The sequence below is a fragment of the Ranitomeya variabilis genome, chromosome 2, assembly GCF_051348905.1.
Source record: "Ranitomeya variabilis isolate aRanVar5 chromosome 2, aRanVar5.hap1, whole genome shotgun sequence".
In the NCBI taxonomy this organism is placed as follows: Eukaryota; Metazoa; Chordata; class Amphibia; order Anura; family Dendrobatidae; genus Ranitomeya; species Ranitomeya variabilis.
In genome coordinates this window covers 1,113,288,466-1,113,304,764 of record NC_135233.1, presented here as the reverse complement: position 1 = coordinate 1,113,304,764, position 16,299 = coordinate 1,113,288,466, and the positions used below count along the sequence as shown (strand labels likewise).

Below are 16,299 nucleotides of genomic sequence, written 5' to 3'. Positions count from 1 at the left end.
GAGAAGGACCAAACTTATCCAAACTTAAAGGTTTAAGCTTTATTATAATTAGTACAGAGCATATAAGAAAAGGTATAAAAAGGTAAAATAAGGCTACACGCAAATAATCAAAACCGTTATAAAGTAAAAAGAATGAACAGAAATGCCTAAACTTCTCCATCTAAGGTTCTTCTGTTTCCTTGAGGTTAGGGAAGGTTTATGGATCACACTCAGCTCGGCTGACCCCCACATGTGGACATCTTTCCATTGTTAAGCTATATTTTTATATGCCTGGTCCTGGGTTCAAGTCTGTAACTGGAGCGAGGGCTAATAAGGAGGCAAGTACATTGCATATTACCCAGCTTGTTTTCTTCAATCCCACCGTCTGCCCAACCTTTTGAAGCTCCACTCTCCAGGCTGAGGTGTCAGGAATGACGTTTTTGGATCCCCTCTCGCTCTGGAGTTCCTGTTAGGGCTCATACCCATATGTGAGAAAAAAAAGTTCCGATATAAGGAATGAAAAAGTGGACGAGTGTTATGCGAGTACAATATGATTTTCACACCTAGCATCCGATTTACATCCGATTGCAATGCGATTTTAACATGAGCTTTTACATACCGCAGTTCTGTCATTTATACATCGTTTTCAAAGGAAATATTCGTCAAAATGCACGCACACACACACACACACACAAACGCACACACGCTACCATTCAAAAGTTTAGGGTCACCCAGAAAATTTTGTGTTTTCCATGAAAACGCATACTTTTATTAATCCAATGAGTTGCCAAATGAATTGAAAATCTATTCCGGACATTGACAAGGTTTGAAAAAAAGTTATATATTTTTTTTAAATAATAATTTTCTCCTTCAAACCTTGCTTTTGTCGTAGAATGCTCCTTTGCAGCAATTCCAGCATTGCAGACCTTTGGCGTTCTAGCAGTTAATTTGCTGAGGTAATCTGGAGAAATTTCCTCCCATGCTTCCAGAAGTCCCTTCACAAGTTGGTTTGGCTGATGGGCACTTTTTGCTTGTACCGTACGGTCAAGCTGCTCCCACAACAGCTCAATGGGTTTGAGATCTAGTGACTGCGCTGGCCGCTCCATTACACATAGAATACCAGCTGCTGCTTCTTCCCTAAATAGTTCCTGTATAATTTGGAGGTGTGCTTTGGGTCATTCTCCTGTTGTAGGATGAAATTACTTCAAATCAAGCGCTGTCCACAGGGAATGGCATGGCGTTAGAAAATGGAGTGATAGCCTTCCTTATTCAAAATCTCTTTTACCTTGTACAAATCTCCCACTTTACCAGCACCAAAGCAGCCCCAGATCATCACATTACCTCCACCATGCTTGACAGATGGCGTCAGGCACTCTTCCAGCATCTTTTCAGTTGCCCTGTAGCGGTGGCAAGTGGGGTAATAGTTGTGGGGTTGATACCACAGTCAGGTGACATCAGGCCCCGAGGTTAGTAATGGAGATGCGTCAATAAGACGCCCCCCATTACTAACCCACACCCAGAAAAAAGTCCTTTAATTGAAATAGACAATCATTTAATATTCTTAATTAAACCATACTTACAACCTCACCTATTTCCTGTGAAGCCCTCGATCTCCTGTAATAAAAGTAAAATAACCAACAATATACCATACCTGTCTGTTGTTCTGTCCCACGCCGTAATAATGTCTGAGGGATATACAGTTTTCAACCTCGATGGTGCCAAGATGCGACCGTCCAGGCTGAGAACCACTGGTGAATGAGCTGCTGTGAGCACAGCGTCAGTGACTAGTGGTGATGTCACTGAATCTGCGCTCCTCCACAGCCTGAACTGCGGTGACCTCTGGTCCGTGGGAAAATACCAGTGATGAGGGCACCGCAGTTCAAGCTCCGTGTCTTCACAGCACATCACCGTGAGAATTTCGGTGGCTTGCTACACCTATATTGAAAGGCACTGGGCACTTTGTAAGTACTTTGCTTTATGTGGCTCAACTCTCCTAACTTTGCACTTTATATTCGTAAGCATCTCAGAATTGTATATAGCCTTTGAATTAAGCACTTGCATTTTACATTAGGCTTTAAAACACTATATGTACTGGGTAACATTACCTCATAGCATGGTGCTTTAGGGTGGGTTGAATCCGTATAAGTACAACTTTGATAATTATGGAGGCTCCATGCAGGAGTATGTATTGTATTAACTCTTGCTAGCAAGCCACTCTTTTTGTTCCATCTGCTTGAATTTTTAAGGATTATTTTAGAAAAATTGATTTAATAGAACTATTCAATTTTAAATTTCATTTCTGTGCAATGGATCCTCTTTTCCCCAATATTTATTTATGTGGGGATGTGTTTTGATATGACGTAAATGTGGAGGTATTTTTTTACTTTATTAAACAATATTGGGACTGTGTTCAAACCAGTGGTTTTCAGCCTGGACGGTCGCATCTTGGCACCGTCCAGGTCGAAAACTGTATATATACGGCGTGGGACACAATGATGGACAGGTATGGTATATTGTTGGTTTGTTATTTTACTTTTATTACAGGAGATTGGGTGCTTTGCAGGAAATAGGGGAGGTCGTAAGTATGGTTTAATTAAGAATATTAAAGGCGTATGTGCCTTTATTTCACGTAAAGGACTTTTTTTTGGGGTATATGTGTGTATATTATAATATATATATATATATATATATATATATTCGAGTATAAGCCAACCCCCTAATTTCGTGATGAGGCCGCCATCTTGGACGGGCATATTAACAGAGATTGGTGTGACTCCATTTTGTCTTCTGGTCACAGGTCTGCAGAGATAAGCGCTCCTGGCCCCCACCTTTTCTCATGAATAAAGTTCCTTTTAGCATGGTAATGGAGTTAAGCTCAGTGTAGCAGGCAGAAGGTACTTCAAAGCTCAATGAGGAAGCCACACCAGCAGGGGACAAGAAGGTGCTTGGGGGCTTAATTAAAACACGCATGTCAAGTGGCCACAGGATACACGTCTATTATGACCTTCCAGTCGAACTGTCTCCAACATGGAATCGTGAATTATGGACGCATCGTCCGAGGTACAGGCTCATAAAAATATCCCCCTCGCCCTAAAGAAATTGCACATCTGACAGTACAACTCCCGGGTCCGTGGGAGTTCTGAAACCTGAGATATAGAGATCAGCCTCCCACAGCGACCAAGTTTGGTCCCTGGGCGACCGGCAGAACAAACCTTGTACGCTGGTGCCGCCCGTGTACTGATCCGATCACCCTGAGAGCAGTTATCCCATTTATTAGATATTGGAATAAATCTTGCAGGGAAGCTGAGGGGTGGAGATTCTTAGCCCACCCAGGTACAGGGGGAGGGACACAGCAGGGTTAAGAGCTGGGACATTTGGAGAGTGGGACACAACAGAAGAAGACCATGAACTAAGCAAGAGGGCATATGCCAGCCAGAGGAGAGCAAGCACACGCTTTCTGGGGGCTGCCCGGCAACTAAGTCTTATACCTGTGGAAAGTAGAGCTCCCCGGCTTCCACAAGCGACCTTCAACCTGGTAAATTGACCTCCAGCTTTATACCTTTAAGCCTTGTATTATTATTGTTATATTTTACTCTGACTGTAACTCTTGATATATTTTGACTGTATATTTCTTGTAATTACCTAGTGCGCCCTGAAGGCAATTAAATCATAAATTAATTTTGGGCTGATCCTTTTACTCTGATTGCCAATCTTAGAATACCCAGCGTGGGTAACAGGGCAGTCTCACCGGCGGCCATTTGCTGTAGATGCAGTTCCCTTATTGACCTGAGAGACAAAGGGGGCGCCGGAGAGCTGGGCCTGTGTAGTGACGTCACGGATTGGTGTCGTGGGAGGAACTGGGGTTTCCTTCACAATAATAAAAAAAAAAATAAATATATATATATATACCGTATTTTCCGGCGTACAAGACGACTTTTTAACCCCTGAAAATCTTCTTAAAAGTCGGGGGTCGTCTTGTACGCCGGGAATCGCCTTGTACGCCGGGTGTATATGGTGGGTGGGGGGGGAGTGATCCTGATGACGACGAGGGGGCGTCTCACAGGAAAGTGAGTATCCCCCATTACCTTATCATAGCGCTGCAGCGTGGGGTCTCTGTGCTGGGAGCGGCGGCTGCTGTGCTGTGGCGGCTCCTCTTCTGCAGTGTGGGGCCTCTGGTGCTGTGGGGCGGTGGCGGCGGTGGCGTATCTTCATGCAGTCGGGGCTCCTCCGGCATCTCAAAGCCTAGAAGCCCCGCCGGCAACTCCATCGGTGTAATGCGCTGGCCTCCGGGAAAATGGCCGCTGCTTAGATTCAGATCTCGTGTCCCGAGATTTCGGGACGAGATCTGAATCTGAGCATGCACAGCCCCCAGCGGCCGGGCCACCGCATCGCACCTATTGAGCTGCCTCCGGGAAAATGGCCGCTGCTCAGATTCAGATCTCGTCTCCCGAGATCTCGGGACGAGATCTGAATCTGAGCAGCGGCCATTTTCCCGGAGGCCACCTGACCGCATTGTACCGATGGAGTTGCCGGCGGGGCTTCCAGGCTGAGATGCCAGAGGAGCCCCGACTGCATGAAGATACGCCGCCGCCACTGCCCCACAGCACCAGAGGCCCCACACTGCAGAAGAGGAGCCGCCACAGCACAGAGACCCCACGCTGCAGCGCTATGATAAGGTAATGGGGGATACTCACTTTCCTGTGAGACGCCCCCTCGTCCTCATCAGGATCACTCCCCCCCCCCCCCCCAAAAGGCACATATTCACCGGCCCTATAAGACGACATACGGTGTATAAGAAGACCCCCAACTTTTAAGAAGATTTTATTTTTTAACTGGTAAAGTTGGGGGGTCGTCTTATACGCCCAGTCGTCTTATACGCCGGAAAATACGGTATATATATAATACTCAAGTATAAGCCGACCCCCTAATTTCGCAACAAAAGACTGGGAAAACTTATTGACTCGAGTATAAGCCTACGGTCGAAAATGCAGCAGCTACCGATGAATGTCAAAAATAAGAAGATGCCAATAAAAGTAAAATTAATTGAGACATCTGTAGGTTAAGTGTTTTTGAATATCCATATTGAATCAGGAGCCCCATATGCTGCTCCATACTGTTCATTATGGCCCCATAAGATGCTCCATACAAAATATGCCCCATATAATGCTCCATGCAGTTCTTTATGTCCCCATAGATGCCCCATATAATGCTCCATGCAGTTTTTTATGGCCCCATAAATGCCCCATATAATGCTCCATGCAGTTCTTTATGGCCCCATGCAGTTCTTTATGGCCCCATAGATGCTCCATATAATGCTCCATGCAGTTATGGCCCCATAAGATGCCCCATATAATGCTCCATGCAGTTATGGCCCCATAGATACCCCATATAATGCTCCATGCAGTTATGGCCCCATATAATGCTCCATGCAGTTCTTTATGGCCCCATAGACGCTCCATATAGCATTGTGCCACATGTAATGCTGCTGCTGCTGCAGTAAAAAAAAAATAAAAATGGCATACTCGCCTCTCGTCGCTGCTCCTCAGCGTCCCGTCTCTCTGCACTGACTGTTCAGGCAGAGGGCGGCGCGCACACTAATACGTCATCGCGCCCTCTGACCTGAACAGTCACTGCAGGGGACGCGGAAGACGAGGCGGTGGTGGAACACGGAAAGTTGAATATGACATACTCACCTGCTCCTGGCGCGGTCCCCGCATGTCCCACGTCTCCGGGAGCGGCAGCTTCTTCCTCTAGTGAGCGGTCACATGGTACCGCTCATTACAGTAATGAATATGCGGCTCCACCCCTATGGGAGTGGAGTCCATATTCATAACTTTAATGAGCGGTATCAGTGACCGCTGAACAGGGGAACAAGCTGCCGTGCCCGAAGACCGTGGGACATGCGGGGACCGCGTCAGGAGCGCTGGGAGCAGGTGAGTATTTGACAGGCGTCGCTCCCCCTCACCCGCCGACCCCCCCCCCCCCCCTGTCTTCCATGACTCGAGTATAAGCCGAGAGGGGCACTTTCAGCCCATTTTTTTGGGCTGAAAATCTCGGCTTATGCTCAAGTATATATGGTGTGTGTGTGTATGTATGTGTATGTATATATATATATATATATATATATATATATATATATATATATATATATATATATATATATATATATATTTCAAAGAAGAGGCAGCACTCCATAGTTTAGGTGAAACATGTGGTTGGTTTAATCGACCCACATAGCCGGGCGACGTTTCAGCTCCATCTGAGCCTTTCTCAAGCAGTGAGTAACCATACCTGCTACTTATTTATGCGTGTTTCAACAAGTGTTACATTAATTCCAATCATGTTTGATATCTAAAAATTATCCATAAAACATTAACATTACTAGTCATATGCTGGCGTCCAGTGCCTATATATAAAGTGCCTTGTGCTTATGTGCAAAAAAGCAGATAACTTTGGACTTCCAGCTGCTCCCTAGAGTATATTACTTTAACTACCCGCAATCTTATAGATAAATGATCTCCTATTAATCATCATTACATTTACATGATGCCAATATTACTAGCCACTCACCCACAGCTCATGGAGGACGTAGTATCTAGATGTCAGCGTCTTCCGCTGTCTAATGCGCATGTGTAAAGCGCATCATTGTTTTGAGAAACCACACCGGCCAATGGAGCGCTCTGTGTGGCAATTTATCCATGGCGCATGCGCAGTAGCGCTAATCTCCGCCATATTGGTAGTGGCTCCCTAACTATTCACAGCGCTTCCTCCCAGCATCTGCGCAGTGGCATAGAGGCACAATATACGTCTCATACCACCTGCGCTAGCGCTGTTATACATCGCAGACTATATGAATAGAAAAGAGACTCATATTTAGAATTCTAATGCGCTCCATTGTCCGGCCACAAAGGATTTTTTATATATCTATATACTTCATTATATAAATACCGGATCTGTCACTAAATCTCATAAAGCAGATTTATTTATTTCTATTAACCAGATTTCACTCATGATAAATACCTATAACTTGAATATATCTTGGCCCCACGGACCGTTATATCTCCTATATCACCACCGTGTGTCTATAGAGTCACTCTACCCCTCCATTGTCCCTCCGGACCAAAGAGTTGCAGCCATGAACTCTACATGAAATACACACGGCCCTACAATGTAATTATATAAATATCAATTGTATCTTGACTCCACGGGTGATCACATTTCCCATATAACCCCCGTGAGTCGATAGTCATTCCGCGCCTCAGTTGTCCCTCCGGACCAAAAAGGTGCAATTATGACAACTGAGGCGCGGAATGACTATATATATATATTATATACCGTATATACTTGAGTATAAGCCGAGATTTTCAGCCCAAATTTTTTGGCTGAAAGTGCCCCTCTCGGCTTATACTCGAGTCATGATCGGCGGTGGGGTCGGCGGGTGAGGGGGAAAGAGGACTGTCGCATACTCACCTAGTCCCGGCTCTCCTGGCACTCCCCCTGCCCGTCCCACGGTCTTCGGTGCTGCAGGTCTTTCCCTGTTCAGCGGTCTCGTGGGACCGCTCATTAAAGTTATGAATATGGACTCTACTCCCATAGGGGTGGAACAGCATATTCATTTCTCTAATCAGCGGTAACGGTGACCGCTGACAGAGGAACAGGCTGCGGCACCCGGAGACCAGCTGTCCTGGATAAGGAGCCAGGGACGCCGGGAGCAGGTGAGTATTACATATTCACCTGTCCGCGTTCCACACGCTGGGCGCCGCTCTGTCTTCCCATCCTCTTGCTCTGACTGTTCAGGTCAGAGGGCGCGATGACGTACTAGTGTGCGCGCCGCCCTCTGCCTGATCAGTCAGTGCGGAGAGAGGCCGAGACGGGACGCTGAGGAGCTGCAAGCAAGAGAGGTGAGTATGTCATTTTTTATTTTTTTATTTTTTTTTTATAGCAGCAGCAGCATTATAGATGGGGCACAGTTTTTTATGGCACATCTATGGGGCAACAATTAACGGTGCAGAGCATTCTATATGGCACAGTTATATATGGAGCATCTATGGGGCCATAATGAACGGTGCAGAGCATTATATATGGCACTGCTGTATAAGGAGCATCTTATGGGGCCATAATGAACGGTGCAGAGCATTATATATGGCACAGCTTTATATGGAGCATCTATGGGGCCATAATGTACGGTGCAGAGCATTATATATGGCACAGCTTTATGTGGAGCATCTATGGGGCCATAATGAACGGTGCAGAGCATTATATATGGCACAGCTTTATGTGGAGCATCTATGGGGCCACAATGAACGGTGCAGAGCATTACATGTGGCACAGCTTTATATGGAGCATCTTATGGGGCCATACTGAACAGTGCAGAGCATTATATATGGCACAGCTTTATAAGGAGCATCTTATAGGGCCATAATGACCGGTGCAGAGCATTATATGTGGCACAGCTTTATGTGGAGCATCTTATAGGGCCATACTGAACAGTGCAGAGCATTATATATGGCACAGCTTTATGTGGAGCATCTATGGGGCCATAATGAACGGTGCAGAGCATTATATATGGCACAGCTTTATGTGGAGCATCTATGGGGCCATAATGAACGGTATGGAGCATTTATTTTTATTTTTGAAATTCACCGGTAGCTGCTGCATTTTCCACCCTAGGCTTATACTCGAGTCAATAAGTTTTCCCAGTTTTTTGTGGCAAAATTAGGGGGGTCGGCTTATACTCGAGTATATATGTATGTGTATATATATATATATATATATATATATATATATATATATATATATAATATATATAATATATATACTATTGAACCCGTTCTACGCCCGGGTGGGGAGCATTTATATTGGTATATGGTCACCATCCTGTCATGTGCTGCTCCCATCCTGCGCCCTATCCTGTCATGTGCTGCTCCCATCGTGCGCAATCATTCTGTCATGTGCTGTGTTGTGAATTTGCTTTTTGCTCCCTCTAGTGGTTACTAGTTTTTTGACTCTGGTTTTTCTGTCATTCCTTTTATCCGCACCTGGGTCGTTAGTTAGGGGTGTTGCTATATAAGCTCCCTAGACCTTCAGTTCAATGCCTGGCAACGTAGTTATCAGAGCTAGTCTGCTGTGCTCTTGTCTACTGATCCTGGTTCCAGTTATATCAGCTAAGTCTGCCTTTTGCTTTTTGCTATTTGTTTTGGTTTTGTATTTTTGTCCAGCTTGTTCCAAATCTATATCCTGACCTTTGCTGGAAGCTCTAGGGGGCTGGTGTTCTCCCCCCGGACCGTTAGACGGTTCGGGGGTTCTTGAATTTCCAGTGTGGATTTTGATAGGGTTTTTGTTGACCATATAAGTTACCTTTCTTTATTCTGCTATCAGTAAGCGGGCCTCTCTGTGCTAAACCTGGTTCATTTCTGTGTTTGTCATTTCCTCTTACCTCACCGTTATTATTTGTGGGGGGCTTCTATCCAGCTTTGGGGTCCCCTTCTCTGGAGGCAAGAAAGGTCTTTTGTTTTCCTCTACTAGGGGTAGCTAGATTCTCCGGCTGGAGCGTGTCATCTAGAATCATCGTAGGAATGATCCCCGGCTACTTCTAGTGTTGGCGTTAGGAGTAGATATATGGTCAACCCAGTTACCACTGCCCTATGAGCTGGATTTTTGTATTCTGCAGACTTCCACGTTCCTCTGAGACCCTCGCCATTGGGGTCATAACAGTTTGCCAGGCCAGTATTAAATGTTTAATGCATTGCAGAAGAGGGATTATAAGAAAGAAGATTCTGAGTTTTTTTTTTTCTTCTTCCCCTTTACCTCAGAGTGGCTATGCTTGCTGCAGACATGAATGTCCAGACGTTGATTACAAGTGTGGACCAGCTGGCTACTCGTGTGCAGGGCATACAAGACTATGTTATCAGAAATCCTAGGTCAGAACCTAAAATACCGATTCCTGAACTGTTTTCCGGAGACAGGTTTAAGTTTAGGAATTTCGTGAATAATTGTAAATTGTTTTTGTCCCTGAGACCCTGTTCATCTGGAGATTCTGCTCAGCAAGTAAAAATTGTGATTTCGTTCTTACGGGGCGACCCTCAGGATTGGGCTTTTTCGCTGGCGCCAGGAGATCCGGCATTGGCTGATCTTGATGCGTTTTTTCTGGCGCTCGGTTTACTTTATGAGGAACCCAATCTTGAGATTCAGGCAGAAAAGGCCTTGCTGGCTATGTCTCAGGGGCAGGACGAGGCTGAAGTGTATTGCCAAAAATTTCGGAAATGGTCCGTGCTGACACATTGGAACGAGTGTGCACTGGCCGCTAATTTTAGAAATGGCCTTTCTGAAGCCATTAAGAATGTTATGGTGGGTTTTCCCATTCCCACAGGTCTCAATGATACTATGGCACTGGCCATTCAAATTGACCGGCGGTTGCGGGAGCGCAAAACCGCAAATTCCCTCATGGTGTTGTCTGAACAGACACCTAATTCGGTGCAATGTGATAGAAAAACCGCAAATTCCCTCATGGTGTTGTCTGAACAGACACCTGATTTAATGCAATGTGATAGAATCCTGACTAGAAATGAGCGGAAAATTCATAGACGCCGGAATGGCTTGTGCTACTACTGTGGTGATTCTACACATGTTATCTCAGCATGCTCTAAACGTATAGCTAAGGTTGTTAGTCCTGTCACCGTTGGTAATTTGCAACCTAAATTTATTCTGTCTGTAACTTTGATTTGCTCACTGTCATCTTATCCTGTCATGGCGTTTGTAGATTCAGGTGCTGCCCTGAGTCTTATGGATCTGTCATTTGCTAAGCGCTGTGGTTTTACTCTTGAACCATTAGAAAATCCTATTCCTCTTAGGGGTATTGATGCTACGCCATTGGCAGCAAATAAACCGCAGTATTGGACACAGGTTACCATGTGCATGACTCCTGAACACCGCGAGGTGATACGTTTCCTGGTTTTACATAAAATGCATGATTTGGTTGTTTTAGGGCTGCCATGGTTACAGACCCATAATCCAGTCCTGGACTGGAAGGCTATGTCAGTCTCAAGTTGGGGCTGTCGTGGTATTCATGGGGATTCCCTGCCTGTGTCTATTGCTTCTTCTACGCCTTCGGAAGTTCCGGAGTATTTGTCTGATTATCAGGATGTCTTCAGTGAGTCTGAGTCCAGTGCACTGCCTCCTCATAGGGACTGTGACTGTGCTATAGATTTGATCCCAGGCAGTAAATTTCCTAAGGGAAGACTGTTTAATCTGTCGGTACCTGAACATACCGCTATGCGTTCATATATCAAGGAGTCTCTGGAGAAAGGACATATTCGTCCGTCTTCTTCCCCTCTTGGTGCGGGATTCTTTTTTGTGGCAAAAAAGGACGGATCTTTGAGGCCTTGTATTGATTATCGGCTTTTAAATAAGATCACTGTCAAATTTCAGTATCCTTTACCGCTGTTGTCTGACTTGTTTGCCCGGATTAAGGGTGCCAAGTGGTTCACCAAGATAGACCTTCGTGGTGCGTACAACCTTGTGCGCATTAAGCAAGGTGATGAATGGAAAACCGCATTCAATACGCCCGAAGGTCATTTTGAGTACTTGGTGATGCCTTTTGGGCTCTCCAATGCGCCTTCAGTTTTTCAGTCCTTTATGCATGACATCTTCCGGAAGTATCTGGATAAATTTTTGATTGTTTATCTGGATGATATTTTGGTTTTTTCTGATAATTGGGATTCGCATGTGGAGCAGGTCAGGTTGGTCTTTAAAATTTTGCGTGAAAATTCTTTGTTTGTCAAGGGCTCAAAGTGTCTCTTTGGTGTACAGAAGGTTCCCTTTTTGGGGTTCATTTTTTCCCCTTCTGCTGTGGAGATGGACCCAGTCAAGGTCCGAGCTATTCTTGATTGGACTCAGCCCTCGTCAGTTAAGAGTCTTCAGAAGTTCTTGGGTTTCGCTAACTTCTACCGTCGTTTTATCGCTAATTTTTCTAGCATTGTGAAACCTTTGACGGATATGACCAAGAAGGGCTCCGATGTAGCCAACTGGGCTCCTGCTGCCGTGGAGGCTTTCCAGGAGTTGAAACGCCGGTTTACTTCGGCGCCTGTTTTGTGCCAGCCTGATGTCTTACTTCCCTTTCAGGTTGAGGTGGATGCTTCAGAGATTGGAGCAGGGGCCGTTTTGTCGCAGAGAGGCCCTGGTTGCTCTGTTATGAAACCTTGTGCCTTTTTCTCTAGGAAGTTTTCGCCTGCCGAGCGAAATTATGATGTGGGCAATCGGGAGTTGTTGGCCATGAAATGGGCATTTGAGGAGTGGCGTCATTGGCTCGAGGGTGCTAAGCATCGTGTGGTGGTCTTGACTGATCACAAAAATCTGATGTATCTCGAGTCTGCTAAACGCCTTAATCCGAGACAGGCCCGCTGGTCATTGTTTTTCTCCCGCTTTGATTTTGTTGTCTCGTATTTACCAGGTTCAAAGAATGTGAAGGCCGATGCTCTTTCTAGGAGCTTTGTGCCTGATGCTCCTGAAGTCGCTGATCCTGTTGGTATTCTTAAAGATGGAGTTATCTTGTCAGCTATTTCTCCGGATCTGCGACGTGTGTTGCAGAGATTTCAGGCGGATAGGCCTGAGTCTTGTCCACCTGACAGACTGTTTGTCCCGGATAAGTGGACCAGCAGAGTCATTTCCGAGGTTCATTCCTCGGTGTTGGCAGGTCACCCGGGAATTTTTGGCACCAGAGATCTGGTGGCCAGGTCCTTTTGGTGGCCTTCTTTGTCAAGGGATGTGCGGTCATTTGTGCAGTCCTGTGGGACTTGTGCTCGAGCTAAGCCTTGCTGTTCTCGTGCCAGCGGTTTGCTCTTGCCCTTGCCTGTCCCGAAGAGACCTTGGACGCATATCTCCATGGATTTCATTTCTGATCTTCCGCTATCTCAGGGCATGTCCGTTATCTGGGTGATATGTGATCGCTTCTCCAAGATGGTCCATTTGGTTCCTTTGCCTAAGCTGCCTTCCTCTTCCGATCTGGTTCCTGTGTTTTTCCAGAACGTGGTTCGTTTGCACGGCATCCCTGAGAATATTGTGTCAGACAGAGGATCCCAGTTCGTTTCCAGGTTCTGGCGATCCTTTTGTAGTAGGATGGGCATTGATTTGTCGTTTTCGTCTGCTTTCCATCCTCAGACTAATGGACAGACGGAGCGAACCAATCAGACTTTGGAGGCTTATTTGAGGTGTTTTGTCTCTGCTGATCAGGACGATTGGGTGACATTCTTGCCGTTGGCTGAGTTTGCCCTTAATAATCGGGCTAGTTCCGCCACCTTGGTTTCGCCTTTTTTCTGCAACTCTGGTTTCCATCCTCGCTTTTCTTCGGGTCATGTGGAGCCTTCTGACTGTCCTGGGGTGGATTCTGTGGTGGATAGGTTGCAGCGGATCTGGAATCATGTGGTGGACAACTTGAAGTTGTCACAGGAGAGGGCTCAGCGCTTTGCCAACCGCCGCCGCGGTGTGGGTCCCCGACTACGCGTTGGGGATTTGGTATGGCTTTCTTCCCGCTTTGTTCCTATGAAGGTCTCCTCTCCCAAATTTAAACCTCGTTTTATTGGGCCTTACAAGATATTGGAAATCCTTAATCCTGTATCTTTTCGTCTGGATCTTCCTGTGTCGTTTGCTATTCACAATGTATTTCATAGGTCCTTGTTGCGGCGGTACATTGTGCCTGTAGTTCCTTCTGCTGAGCCTCCTGCTCCGGTGTTGGTTGAGGGCGAGTTGGAGTACGTGGTGGAGAAGATCTTGGATTCTCGCCTCTCCAGGTGGAGGCTTCAGTACCTGGTCAAGTGGAAGGGCTATGGTCAGGAGGATAATTCCTGGGTGGTCGCCTCTGATGTTCATGCGGCCGATTTAGTTCGTGCCTTTCATGCCGCTCATCCTGATCGCCCTGGTGGTCGTGGTGAGGGTTCGGTGACCCCTCACTAAGGGGGGGTACTGTTGTGAATTCGCTTTTTGCTCCCTCTAGTGGTTACTAGTTTTTTGACTCTGGTTTTTCTGTCATTCCTTTTATCCGCACCTGGGTCGTTAGTTAGGGGTGTTGCTATATAAGCTCCCTGGACCTTCAGTTCAATGCCTGGCAACGTAGTTATCAGAGCTAGTCTGCTGTGCTCTTGTCTACTGATCCTGGTTTCCAGTTATATCAGCTAAGTCTGCCTTTTGCTTTTTGCTATTTGTTTTGGTTTTGTATTTTTGTCCAGCTTGTTCCAAATCTATATCCTGACCTTTGCTGGAAGCTCTAGGGGGCTGGTGTTCTCCCCCCGGACCGTTAGACGGTTCGGGGGTTCTTGAATTTCCAGTGTGGATTTTGATAGGGTTTTTGTTGACCATATAAGTTACCTTTCTTTATTCTGCTATCAGTAAGCGGGCCTCTCTGTGCTAAACCTGGTTCATTTCTGTGTTTGTCATTTCCTCTTACCTCACCGTTATTATTTGTGGGGGGCTTCTATCCAGCTTTGGGGTCCCCTTCTCTGGAGGCAAGAAAGGTCTTTTGTTTTCCTCTACTAGGGGTAGTTAGATTCTCCGGCTGGCGCGTGTCATCTAGAATCAACGTAGGAATGATCCCCGGCTACTTCTAGTGTTGGCGTTAGGAGTAGATATATGGTCAACCCAGTTACCACTGCCCTATGAGCTGGATTTTTGTATTCTGCAGACTTCCACGTTCCTCTGAGACCCTCGCCATTGGGGTCATAACAGTGCTGCTCCCATCCCGCGCCCCCATTCTGCCTGTTCCTGTTTCCATTCTGCCATATGTTGCTCCCATCTTTCTCTCTCCGGCTCTACTGCCCGAGTGCGGCTGTGCTGAGTGCGGGCGGCTGTGCGTGGCTGTGCTGAGTGCGGGCGGCTGTGCGTGGCTGTGCTGAGTGCGGGCGGCTGTGCGTGGCTGTGCTGAGTGCGGGCGGCTGTGCGTGGCTGTGCTGAGTGCGGGCGGCTGTGCGTGGCTGTGCTGAGTGCGGGCGGCTGCGCGTGGCTGTGCTGGTCGCCGAGTGCTGGGGGCCAGAGCAGGCGGGGTCACCGGCGCGCTGTGTGGGTCAGGTGCCGGAGTCGCCGCTAGCTCAGGACCCCGGCACTTGCTATATTGACCTGTCCCCCCGTTCCACTGCTGCGTGCGGCTCCATCTTCCGGGTCCTGTCCTCTGGCTGTGACTGTTCAGTCAGAGGGCGGCGCGCATTAAGCGCGTGATCGTGCCCTCTGAACTGAACGTCTCAGGCAGAGGATGTGGAGGACGGAGGCTCGCGCAGCGGTGGAACGGAGGACAGGTAAATATACTCACCCTCCTGGCTCCGTGGCTCGTCCCTGCTTCCCCGTTGGAGATCGCGGTGTGCGTTCAGCGCTTACGCATACCACGATCTCCTGGGAGCGTCACTCTGTGGGGTCCAGACTGCGCCGGCGCTTGCGCAGTCTATAAAGGCTTCGGACAGAGTGACGCTCCCAGCGTTATATTATAGATATATATAGTGTGTATGAGTTTTTGGCAAAGCCAGCTCACCGCTTTGAAGGAACAGGAATATATTCAACCTGTGGTTACAGTTCGCACCGAAAACGGATTGGGACTAATCCACACATGTAAAGAAAAAGCTTTGGAGGAAGACACACGTGGTGTGGAAACATGTCGTCCATAAGGGATTGCATGTATGCAATATTGTAACTGAAGAAATCTGGAACTTTTTAATGGATAAATAAAAGGTATATTTTACTCTACCATTGGACTGATCGCTGGAGAAACAAAAAGTGTGTGTGTGTGTGTGTGTGTATATATATATATATATATATATATATATATATATCTATCTCGGGGAAAAAAAACCAATCAGCACTCCTAATGTGAGCACGTGCAAGCATCACATAGATAAAAAAGAAAACCGCAGCACATGTACATGAATCGGCCATGTGAAAACAGACAAATATACATTTCTCAAAAATATTTTTTCATAAAAAAAATTTCCAAAATTTTTTTTTCCATAAAACTTAGTTAAAGATGAAATGGAGATTCTTAGCGCATAAATTGGCCAATTCATGTGTGCCCATCAACCACGGCAAGGTGATCTCCCCCTGATGGGTCCTACTCTACCATAGATGCCACTCTTGGGCCACCAGCCTACAACTCTGGACAAAACATGTCACTCTGGGCTAAACCTACAACTTATGGGCAGGTAGAGTCGATTACCACCACCATTTAAAGTGAAGAGACTTCTCACCAGCGTCAACTCCCTTCATGCTCTTTACTATTGTTAATAGATCTGATTGATACACCCCCCCCCCCCCCCCCCCACCCCTAGTGACAACCCTGGAGAAGACTTT

General features: G+C 46.6%; 1 protein-coding gene across 3 annotated transcripts in view; it reads left to right on the top strand.

The window, feature by feature from the left end:
• Window positions 1-16,299, top strand: part of LOC143808883 (uncharacterized) — a 145,460-nt gene that overhangs the window by 56,082 nt on the left and 73,079 nt on the right. The window lies entirely within an intron of this gene.